Genomic DNA, 12237 nt, shown 5'->3' with positions numbered 1-12237 from the left:
TACTTTGGGACTCAGGATGTACACGGAATCCCTTCACTGTCAAAGCTCAGACGACACAGTCAACCAAAAGGCCATAGACGCAACAAGGTCATCTACTCTTCAAGGGTGCAGCGCAAGAATATCATCACCTCTCTGTTTAGAAGACGCCTTCAACACTTTACGAGGCCGCGGAGGATCCCAAGCCTGCACAGAGGAAAACAACTTCAGAAACTGAAGAAAAACGCGACTGGGGATTTCTCTTGGCAGTCCATCGACGACCATCAAAGACTCATGAGATAACTCCAGAGACGCGGCTGAAACATTTTCTTGAAGAAACAGAGGGAGCTGATGTGATTTGTAGATAGTGGTAAAAGTGGTTCGATTCTCAGACTTGTAAAGGATATTAATTAGACTTAAATTCTAATATTAAAATAGAAAACTCACTAAAAATTATAGCAAACTCAATCAAAGATGATATCAATACTAAAAGAAACACTGAGGCTAAGATTACACTATTTTCCAAGTTCAAAGTGATTAAACCAATATTTATATTTATGCAATTTTCTTGTTTAATTTGATTCTAAAATATTGCAACAAGTATATTTTCAAAAGTAATAATTGTAAATACCAAGTATGAAGCATAAAAAGTCTTAAAACTAAGCATACTCCATCAAAATAGATCACAATCACTCAAATAAAAATCATATTCAATAATAGTTCAAGGAAAATAATCATATAATCATTGCAAATAAAAAGATAAAATCGAATGTACCACTTTTTGTTGGAAAAATATCTTCCTCTATCGCCTTAGAAATGGGGTTTAGCTCCTCATATTAATCATGATCTCAAAATGTGTGTTTGTTGCTCAAAAGACGATTAAAAGAGTGAAAATTAATAACACAGACTGTTTGCAACAGTGTATTGGTGTTGCAAAACAGCTGTTACAATAGAACTGTTACAGAAAAACTGTTTCTTTGTCGTTGATTTTAAGACCCTACAATAAGACTGCCCTGAACAGCTTAATGTTCTTCAGCTATTAAACAACGACACTGTTCTGCGACTATTTACCGAGCGTCAATGTTCTTCGCGTTCTTCTTCTTCTTCAGCAGCAGCAGAAACAGAGTTTGGTAAATCTTTGATTTCTTCTTCTCTGCCTCTCCTTAGGTTCCCAAACTCTCGACACCTCTTCTGTATGACCCAAGACATTTATTTATATCAAAAATACCGATTAAATCTCTACCAAATCTTCCAAAATCTCTTTCCTTCTCTTCACGGCCAAGTTGCGGCAATTTCTTGTTTTAGGATTTCTACGCGTTTCTGAGCTTTCCTTTTTATTCTAAACTCTTCCTTAGATAGATACAAATCTTTGGGAAGGTTTGCAGCTTTTTAATATCTCTAAAATTCCCTAAAACAGGTCACACACGTGACTTTCCATATTTTCTGTTGTGAGAAAAATTCGTCGATTGAGCCCAGTCTAATCGATTTAAACACTCATATCAGATTCCTAGACCCATAAGGAGTCTATACTATGAAAATCAGAGGTTTAATCGACTTCAAACTCCTCCAAATCACGATTGCCAAAACTTTTCTTTAACTGCACTTTTTTCCCGCCAAAATCCTGGTTTTTTGAATGTTGAAGATGGTTTCCCCTTATCCAGAGTAGGGGTGCGATCAGCAACTGCCTGGAAATGGGATGCCCCTTAGTAATTAGGTTACCCCTTATCCAAAGTGAGAGTCCGAATAATAAATGTTTTCCGGGTGCTTTCCGACAACTTTTCGAGCCAATTTTTTCCAAAAATGTTTATTAGCCAAAAATACCTACAAATAAATAAAACACCATAATAAGTACAAAAATGAGCCCTAACAATATATAAAATCGAGACAAATCGGACACAAAAATGTGTTTATCAAATACCCCCAAACCTATTATTTTCTAGTCCTCGAGCAAAAATAAAATAGAAATAAAATCCTAACTCACTGTCGCAGGCTTCGTCGATTGCATTTAGCATATGCAATAAGCCTTTAAACCCCTAGGTGTTTCTACTGGCGGAGTGTTGTCTCCGGAGGGATTACCAGAGGTATACCCACAAAACCTTTATACTCCAGACCCTAGGTATCTACACAGAACCTTGGAAGGCACTAAAGAATCTCCTTGGTTGGCATCCTTATTGACTACAGGAGGAAGTACCCTGATGCGAAATTCCAATTGTTGTACACGAGTTTTCACTCAAGCATACTAAAATTCATATGAAGTGACAGAGCTCTACTCAGATAGTCGCACTATGGTAATCAATATCCGGAGTCAAAACTAATCACATGGATAGATCAAGAAGATGGATATAGAAAAACATAGATGGTTTTGATGTTTACTAGGTGAACGGTGTTTCTCATATCTATCTGAAGGCCTTCGCCAAAATGAACCTATCCTAATGGACTGAGATACTAGTATGACTAATATTAACACACTAGCATATACAAGGGAACCAGTGATTGATAATCCTAACTCTAGGTCAACACAACTGGCATATACAAGGGTTCCAGTGGTCGACTTTATTGAATTTATTCCAGTTGGTCTGATAGTCTGGTCTCTTTTTTTTTTTTGTATCTCAGTCACTCTAATTCACCATAGCATTGGTAACAACTTGAATCGTGAGCCCCACCTAATCACTTAGAGAAACATAGTTTAAAAACAAAATAAAATAAAAACAGAAGTGAAAAGGACTCAACGATATATGGTGAAACTATCATGTTATTTCTAACACCTGAGCTCTGTGCTTTTATGAATAGACTCTTTAGATGTTGCCATCTAGTCAGATTGGTTCCTCAACTCCTACAACCAAAATGCTTCCATCCACTTAGATTGGTTAGTGTCATCCTTAATAGGGATAAATTTCTAGGCTCTGGAGTTTATTTATTGCAACGAAAAGGTAACAAAAAGTTCTACCCCACCCCCAAACTTAAATCTAACATTGTCCTCAATGTTTCTAATCAAAGAACAATACCAAAAATATAAGTAACATGATAAAATAGTAAAGAGAGAAGTCGGAAAGATAGTACCTGGGTGAAGTGTAACCAAAAACCTACAAAAATATTATACAACATACAAAATTGCCTCGATGGTCAATCAAGGTAAACAGGGTCCTCCAGAGGGACCTCCTCAACATCACCTATAAGAAAAGGCTCTAAAAAGGGCTTCAATCGCTGACCGTTAACCTTCGAAGAACTACTACCATTTGGTGTCTCAATCTCAACAGCGCCATAAGGAAAAACAGTACGGACCACAAAAGGACCGGTCCACCGAGACCGTAATTTCCCGGGGAATAGATGCAAACGAGTGTCATACAGAAGAACTTTTTGACTTGGAGAAAATGACTTTCGTAAAATATTCCCATCACGCACAAGTTTCATTTTGTTCTTATACTCCTTAGCACTATCGTATGCATCTCTACGAATCTCGTCCAACTCATTGAGCTGGAGCTTTCTTTGAGCTCCTGCCTTGTCAAGTGAAAAGTTTAAGTTCTTAATAGCCCAATAGGATCGATGCTCTAATTCAACAGGCAGGTTACATGCCTTGCCAAACACTAAACGATAAGGTGACATTCCAATGGGTGTCTTAAACGCAGTACGGTAAGCCCATAAGGCATTAGTAAGCCTCGACGACCAGTCTTTGCTATTTGGATTAACTGTTTTCTCTAGAATACGTTTAATTTCCCTATTGGAAACCTCTACCTGACCACTAGTCTGAGGGTGATATGGGGTTGCTACTTTATGGGTAATACCGTATTGTTTCATTAAAAGAAAAAACGGTCTATTACAAAAGTGTGAACCTCCATCACTAATTATAGCTCGCGGCGTACCAAAACGTGTAAGTATATTCTCTTTCAAAAACTGGACTACGACCCTGTGGTCATTCGTTCTACACGGAACCGCCTCAACCCACTTAGACACATAGTCTACAGCGACCAAATGAAATAGGAAATGGACCCATAAAATCAATACCCCACACATCAAAGACCTCAATCACTAAAATAGGGTTCAAAGGCATCATATTTCTACGGGGAATGGTTCCTAACTTATGGAAACGCTCACAAGAAACACAATGACTATGGGAATCTTTAAACAATGAAGGCCAGTAAAATCCACACTGAAAAATCTTAGCAGCGGTCTTCTTAGCACTAAAATGACCCCCACATGCATTTTCATGAAAAAAGGAGATAATACTAGACTGGTCACTCTCAGATACACATCTCCTAATAATCTGTTCCGAACAATACTTAAACAGATAAGAGTCGTCCCAAAAGAAATGCTTAACCTCGGCTAAAAACCTAGAACGATCTTGCTTACCCCAATGTTGAGGGGTTAGACCAGTAACAAGATAATTCACTATATTTTCATACAAAGGTGATTGGGAAACAGAGAACAATTTTTCATCAGGAAAGTTATCCCTTATAGGAAGGGAATCACTAGGGGAACTAACAACTAGCCTAGACAAGTGATCTGCTATTACATTTTCTGCACCCTTTTTGTCTCTAATGTCTGGGGAAAATTCCTGTAACAATAGGATCCATCTAATCACTCTAGGTTTGGTATCCTTCTTAGATTATAATCTTAGAACCTAATAGGTAGGACCTAAACTTATCCAAGGCAAACACGATGGCTAAAATTTCCTTCTCGGTAGTTGTGTAGTTCATTTTGGCATCATTCAAAGTTTTGCTAGCATAATAAATCACATGAAGTAATTTGTTTTCTCGTTTTCCTAAAACGACGCCTATAGCATAATTTGAAGAATCACACGTAATCTCAAAGGGTAGGTACCAGTTAGGTGCCTGAACTATCGAGGCAGTAGTGAGTAAAGTTTTAAGCTTCTCAAAAGCCTCTAAACAAGCATCATCAAAGACAAACTTAACATCTTTTGCAAGAAAATTTCAAAGAGGTCTAGAAATCAAGCTAAAATCCTTAATGAATCGACAGTAAAAACCTGCATGCCCTAGGAATGACCTAATATCTTTTACGGTTTTTGGGACCTGCAAAGTCTTAATAAGGTCAACTTTGGCTTTGTCTACCTTTATACCCTTCGAAGAGACGATGTTCCCTAATACAATTCCTGATTTAACCATGAAATGGCATTTTTCCCAATTAAGAAATAAAAATTTTTCCTTACACCTAGTCAACACTAATGTCAAATGATGCAAGAACTCATCGAAAGATGAACCAAACACTGAAAATCATCCATAAAGACCTCTAAGAACCGTTCTACCATATCAGAAAATATGCTCATCATACAACGCTGAAAAGTTGCAGGGGCATTACATAGCCCGAAAGGCATGCGTCTATACGCAAAGGTACCAAAGGGACAAGTAAAAGTGGTTTTCTCTTGGTCTTCTGGGGCAATAAAGATCTGATTATAACTGGAGTAGCCATCTGAGAAGCAATAGTGACTATGTCCAGATAATCGCTCTAGCATTTGGTCGATAAAAGGAAGGGGAAAGTGATCCTTCCTTGTCTTGTTCAATTTCTTATAGTCAATACACACACGCCATCCCGTGGTCACTCGGATTGGGATTAATTCATTATTATCATTCTGGACTACAGTGATACCTGATTTCTTGGGGACAACCTGAACAGGGCTGACCCACTTACTGCCTGAAATTGGGTAAATAATACCCGCATCTGACAACTTAAGCACCTCTTTTCGAACTACCTCTTTCATTTTAGGGTTCAGTCGACGTTGCATTTCCCTAGAAGGTTTGGAGTCTTCCTCTAAATGAATCTGATGCATACACACAGTAGGACTTATACCCTTAATGTATGCTATAGTCCACCCTAAAGCTTCCTTATTGTCTTGAAGTACATTTACTAGCCTATTTTCCTGATCACTATCCAAATTGGAAGCTACAATCACAGGTAAAGTCTCAGATGGGCCTAAAAACACATACTTTAGAGTATCGGGTAACGGTTTAAGGTCCAACTTTGGGGGCTCTTCTAAAGAAGGAATTAGGGTAGTCTCAGAAACTGGTAACGGTTCGAACCTAGATTTCCATCTATCAGTGTCTAACACAGGGGTAGAATCTAATAGAGCATTCACCTGTTCAATAGTGCTATCGTCGTCAAAATCTAAACCAAAATGGGATAGACAACTTTCTAATGGGTCTTCAGACAAGATGTTTCGTAATGACTCCTGAACTAAGGCTTCTATCATGTTCACCTCCTCAACACATGTGTCATCTAGCTCATGAGGTTTATTACTGACATTAAAAATGTTCATCTCCATAGTCATATTGCCAAAAGATAAACTCATCACACCATTTCGACAGTTAATGATTGCATTAGACGTGGCTAAAAATGGGCGACCTAAAATCACAGGTATCTGGTTCTCTAGGTCAGGGACATGTTGGGTATCTAGGACCACGAAATCCACTGGATAAATAAACTTTTCGACCTCAATAAGAACATCCTCGATAACACCTCGAGGGATTTTAACAGACCTATCAGCTAACTGCAGTGTCATCTGAGTAGGTTTCATTTCACCAAGTCCTAGTTGTAAGTATACATGGAATGTCAGTAAGTTCACACTGGCTCCTAAGTCAAGTAAAGCTTTTTCTACCCGGAAATTACCTATTGTGCAAGCAATGGTAGGAGAACCTGGGTCTTTGTACTTTGGAGTTGTAGTGTTCTGAATGATTGAACTTACGTGGATAGCTAAAAAGGCTTTCTTATGGACGCTAAGTTTTCGCTTTCGCGTACACATATCCTTAAGGAACTTGGCATAAGCAGAAATTTGCCTAATTGCATCTAATAAGGGAAGGTTTATAGTAACTTGCTTAAAAACCTCCACTATGTCATTAAAGTTCGATTCCTTCATTGTTGGTACTAATAGCTGAGGAAATGGGGCTCTAGGCCTAAAATCAGACCTTTCAGGAATCGAATTCACATCATCGAAAACTTTATCAGTCTCTTCAGCTACTGGTCCTGAGAGGTGAGATACTGAGGGGTGAACTACAGTATGTTCACTATCGGGCATGGTTACCTTATTGTCTACAACTCTACCACTTCTAAGGGTTCTAACAACATTCAATTGATTCAAATGTTTTTGCACCTAATTCATGAACTCCTCTAGGGTTGGGTTGTGTTTGACTAGGAAACTTACCTTTTTCTCTCAAAGAATCACTTATCAGACCGACCTGGGTTTTTAACTCGGAAATAGCCTGACTATTTTCTTGTCCTATCTTGTTACTAGCTTGTAGATTCTGTTCTACGGATAACTGGAATTTTGCAGTTTGCTGAGTTAACAAGGCGAGAGATTCCTCTAAACTTAGGATTTTCTTATCTGACTGATTCTGAAACTGAGCTAGTCCTGAAGGATTCTTAGTATATCCAAAACCTGGGGGACCATTAGAATTACTAAACTGACCTAGACTTTGGTCCTTAGACCATGAAAGGTTCGGATGGTTTCTCCAACCAGGATTGTAGGTTTCTGAATATGGGTCAATCTTTTGACGGTTATCAAATCTAGTGTTATTATAAAGAGCATTGGCCTGCTCTTCAATATTCTGGCCTTCCCAAAAAGGCTCCACTCTACCACTAGTCTGGCCCACTTCTAAGGCTTCTAACCTTTTTGCTATAGCAGCAATTTTGGCATCTGATTCATAGCCTCCTTCTACCCTATTAACGTTTCCTCTACTTAAAAGAATTGTTTTCTGGGGTGCCCTACTATTTTCCCATTGCTGGGCTTTTTCGGCGATTTCATTAAAATATTTCATCGCCGCATCTACTGTTTGGTTTTCAAATCCACTAGTGCATAGACACTCAACCATGATCGTTGTGGAATAATCTAAACCCTCATAAAGGATCTGAACTAGCCTAAACTTTTCTAAACCATGATGAGGACACTGGGATAATAAATCATTGAACCTTTCCAAATACCTATATAAAGATTCTCCCTCTTGTTGTGAAAATGTGCATATTTGCGTCCTAATAGACGATGTTTTGTGCCTAGGGAAGAACTTATTGAAAAAGGCAGATGTAAGTTGTTCATATGTCTCAATTAACTCGGAGTCCAAACTATACATCCACGACTTGGCCTTATCTTTCAGAGAAAATGGGAATAACCTAAGTTTCAAAGCATCATCATCTAAGCCTCTAATTCTTAGAGTACTACAAATTTCCTCAAAATCCCTAACATAGTAATAAGGGTTTTCATTTTCTTTCCCTAAAAATATTAGGATCATCTGTAAGGTCCCAGGTTTCAGTTCATAGGATGCCTCCGTTTCAGCTAACTTAATACACGAAGGACGGGTAGTCCTAGTTGGATTTAATAAAGCTTTCAAAGTTGTCATTTATGGCGCTATTGGAGCAACAGGGATTCTCTCATCAGTCAAAGAACGTTCAAAAACAGACTCTTCAAAAGCCGGACTTTCTAGATTAAGGTAATCGAGACGCTTCGAACTACTAGGTTTCTCTTTAACAAATCTACCTAGTGCGTCTCTTTTACGTTCAGGCATACAATAGAATTTTATAAATTGGAAGGGTAAGCAAACACAGATCAAGGCCGACTCAACCAAATCAAACCTATTGATTTCTAGCAAACAAAAAGCATGATGGCTCCACTTAGATTGTTTCTAGACCAGCTTCTAATCCTTCGAATGTGAATTCGTTACAATTTAAGCAAACCCCTATGGAATCAATCAGAGTTAACGTAAGTTGAATAGAGGCGAGGGAAGCTCGGTGGATCTTTGATACCCAAGGCCTCACCGGTATTACAAGGCGGCACAGTCACGCATTCAACTTACAGAAACCGTCAAGAACTTCGAAGTATGCTTAAAATAGTAACCAATATTTTTCGAATGACTTTCCTATTAAGCTCGTTAGCCTATCGGTCTCGTTCTAGTCAAAATGTTAGGCTTAGGTTCGTGTAGGTTACGTGTTCCTAAAGTGGGCAAGAAGAGAACGGTGATGAAATCCGAACCCTTATCTTGTATGGCCAGGCCTTGCCCTTTACTAGAAAAATAAATGTCCGTATTCAGTCCTCAACATATATGCATACGGAGGAGTCCAGTAACTCGCTGACAGGGGATTCGCGAGTGTTTAGAATCTTACCTCCCGTTCCAGACGGGGGATGAATCGGTTGTAGTCGACTCGAGCCACTGACTCCGATGTCTAGTGTACGAACCCAAGGTGCAGAGACAATATCGTAATTGTCCTCCTTCTCTGCAAACAGTTTATATTTAAAGTACCCTTCCGTAGGGTAATAAAAAAAAATAATGTCCCAAAGTCCAAAAGTCCAAAAAAATAAAGAAAAATTACAAAAATAATAAACCCTAATACAGTTTTTTTTTTTAAAATAAAATAAACAAACCCTAAACTAAAATTGTCTAAAATAAAATTCTATATATAATCTCAATTGTATATATTATTAGTGCTCGATTTTATATTTATTATGGCTTTTTATGTCCCTGTAGGTATTCTTGGAGAAATAAGCTTTTGCGGCGAAATTGGCTAAAAAATTGGTTTTTGCGTCCGTGGGAGAAAAATACTATACGGACTCTCACTTTGGATAAAGGGTAACCTAGTTAATAAGGGGTGACCCATTTCCAGGCATCTGCTAAAGGGAGACCGGAACTGGATAAGGGGAGGTCATCTTCATAATTCAAATACAAGATTTGGCGGGAAAATGCATGCAACGAGGAGCAGATTTGGAGATCGAAATTCTACGTGATTTTAGGAGATTCAATGGCTGTATTTGGTACTTATGGACTATACAAGACTCAACAGGTCTGTTACAATCGATTGGACCCAACCAATTGGGCTGGAATGGCTGGGAGAAGTGATCAAAGTCCAAATAGGACACGTACGCTTCTGTTGAGTTTGAAGATTTTGTGAGGAATATTTGGGAGAGTTTCACGCTAGTGATTGTTGTACTTGGTCCTGTCCAAGTCTTGATAAGAGTTTGGTGGCAATTTTATAGCTAACAAACGCGTACAGGGAGATCACAAGAGAGATATTCTCTCAACAACGCATAGAAGAAAAAAAAAAAAAAAAAAAAAAAAGTCGCGGATTCAGTTGAGATTTTTCGGGATTAGAGGACTATATAAGAGTTGGTTCAAGTCATAACGAGGGTTAGAAAAGTTTGGAGAGAAATAGGAGAGAGTTTAGAGCCGAAACGAGGAAGATACCATTGATTGTTGCTGTTGCTGCTGTTGTTCGAGGAGGAAGACGAAGAACGAAGAACAGACGCTCCTGGAGCGTCGTTCTTCAATAGCACCTACAGCAGCATAACTGTGTCGTTGTTTTGCTGCAGTTCAGAAGTATCGTTTACAGGCAGTCTTTTTTCGAACATTGTAACAGTCACGCTGTAACAATTATACAGCGTTGCAGAAATTCTGTTAAACACCATATCATCAATAAAAACATCTATTTAGCCATGAATTTATCTTGTGAGTGTGTTTTTGGGATGAGGAGCTAAACCCAAACCCAGGGGTGACAGAGGAAGCCATTCTCACAATAATTATGTGGTAATCTCTATTTTATTAATTTATGCAATATTTTTATATGATTGATTGCATTGATAAAAATGATTTAAATGGTTTTTATTAATCAACTGTGTTTTCCCTTGATAATGCATGCTTAGTTTTAAACTCTTGATGCATTATACTTGTGATTAACATTTGATATTTTGGAAAATCTGCTTTTGGCAATACTTAGAATCAACGCAATTATTTAAATTGCATAGTAAAAAAATATTAGATCACATAAGTATTGTTGAATGGTGGAATCTTAACCCCTATTTCTCAATAAAATTTTACGTCAGTTTGCTATTTTCCTAAATTTTATTTAAATCTAGAAATTTTGTTACCTTCACAAGTCTGAAAAGAACCTTTTTACCACTACAACTACAACCAATTTGAAAAAACCATCACCTGAACAACTTAATGTTCTTCAGCTGTTAAACAACTATACTGTTCTGCGACTGTTTACCGAGCGTTAATGTTCTTCGCGTTCTTCTTCTTCAGCAGCAGTAGCAGCAGTAGTAGCAGAGTTTGGTAAAGCTCTGATTTCTTCTTCTCTGGCTCTCCTTAGGTTCCCAAACTCTCGACACCTGTTCTATATGACCCAAGACATCTATTTATATCAAAAATAACGATTAAATCTCTCCCAAATCCTCCAAAATCTCTTTCCTTCTCTTCACGGTCAAGTTGCGGAAATTTCTTGTTTTAGGATTTCTACGCGTTTCTGAGCTTTCTTTTTTTTCTAAACTCTTCCTTAGATAGATACAAATCTTTGGGAAGGTTTACAACGTTTTAATCTCTCTAAAATTCCCTAAAACAGGTCACACACGTGACTTTCCATATTTTCTGTTGTGAGAAAAATCCGTCGATTGAGCCCAGTCTAATCGATTTAAACACCCATATCAGATTCCTAGACCCATAAGGAGTCTATCCTATGAAAATCAGAGGTTTAATCGACCTCAAACTCCTCCAAATAACGATTGCCAAAACTGTTCTTTAACTGCACTTTTTTCCTGCCAAAATCCTGGTTTTTTGAATGTTGAAGATGGTTAACCCATATCCAGAGTAGGGGTGCGATTAGCAACTGCCTGGAAATGGGATGCCCCTTAGTAATTAGGTTACTCCTTATCCAAAGTGAGAGTCCGATAGCAAATGTCCTCCGGGTGCTTTCTGACAACTTTTCGAGCCAATTTTTTCCAAAAATATTTATTAGTCAAAAATACCTACAAATAAATAAAACACCATAATAAGTACAAAAATGAGCCCTGAAAATATATAGAATAGAGACAAATCGGACACAAAAATGTGTCTATCAGGAGCCATGATAAACAACATAACTATCTCATTCCTACATCTTCGCTATCCAGAATATTTCGTCCATGCGATATCCTGAGCATCCCAGCGTCACATCCAGAAGAGTACGATAATCTTGTATCAAATCTCGTGGATGTGGATTCAAGACGATGCAATGAAAATAGGATAAACATGGGGACTACCAGCATGAGACGCTTTCACTCCCCTCAACCAGGTTATTTCTGATTTCAACATCATCACTGTCGAAGTTTCACGAGCCGCAGGAATTTCTCAACACGAAGCCGCACATGTACACCGAAAACTTCAAGAGCACGCCACACAGATACATTCACATATTCATTCATGCCATCGGATCAAACCGAAGTATAACTGGGGAATCTTACCACATCTCATTCCATACGATAGTCCAAGATTCAAAAGATGGTTCGAAGGATGTCGC

At 38.2% G+C, this 12237-nt stretch overlaps 1 pseudogene; it reads left to right on the top strand.

Annotated features, from left to right (window-relative positions):
* Nucleotides 1-7851: 7851 nt before the first annotated feature.
* LOC113354673 lies at nucleotides 7852-7951 on the top strand (annotated as a pseudogene).
* Nucleotides 7952-12237: the final 4286 nt, after the last annotated feature.

Source organism: Papaver somniferum, chromosome 2, assembly GCF_003573695.1.
Source record: "Papaver somniferum cultivar HN1 chromosome 2, ASM357369v1, whole genome shotgun sequence".
Classification (NCBI taxonomy): domain Eukaryota; kingdom Viridiplantae; phylum Streptophyta; class Magnoliopsida; order Ranunculales; family Papaveraceae; genus Papaver; species Papaver somniferum.
The sequence above is the reverse complement of the archived record's forward strand: the minus strand, read 5'-3'. Positions and strand labels throughout refer to the sequence as shown.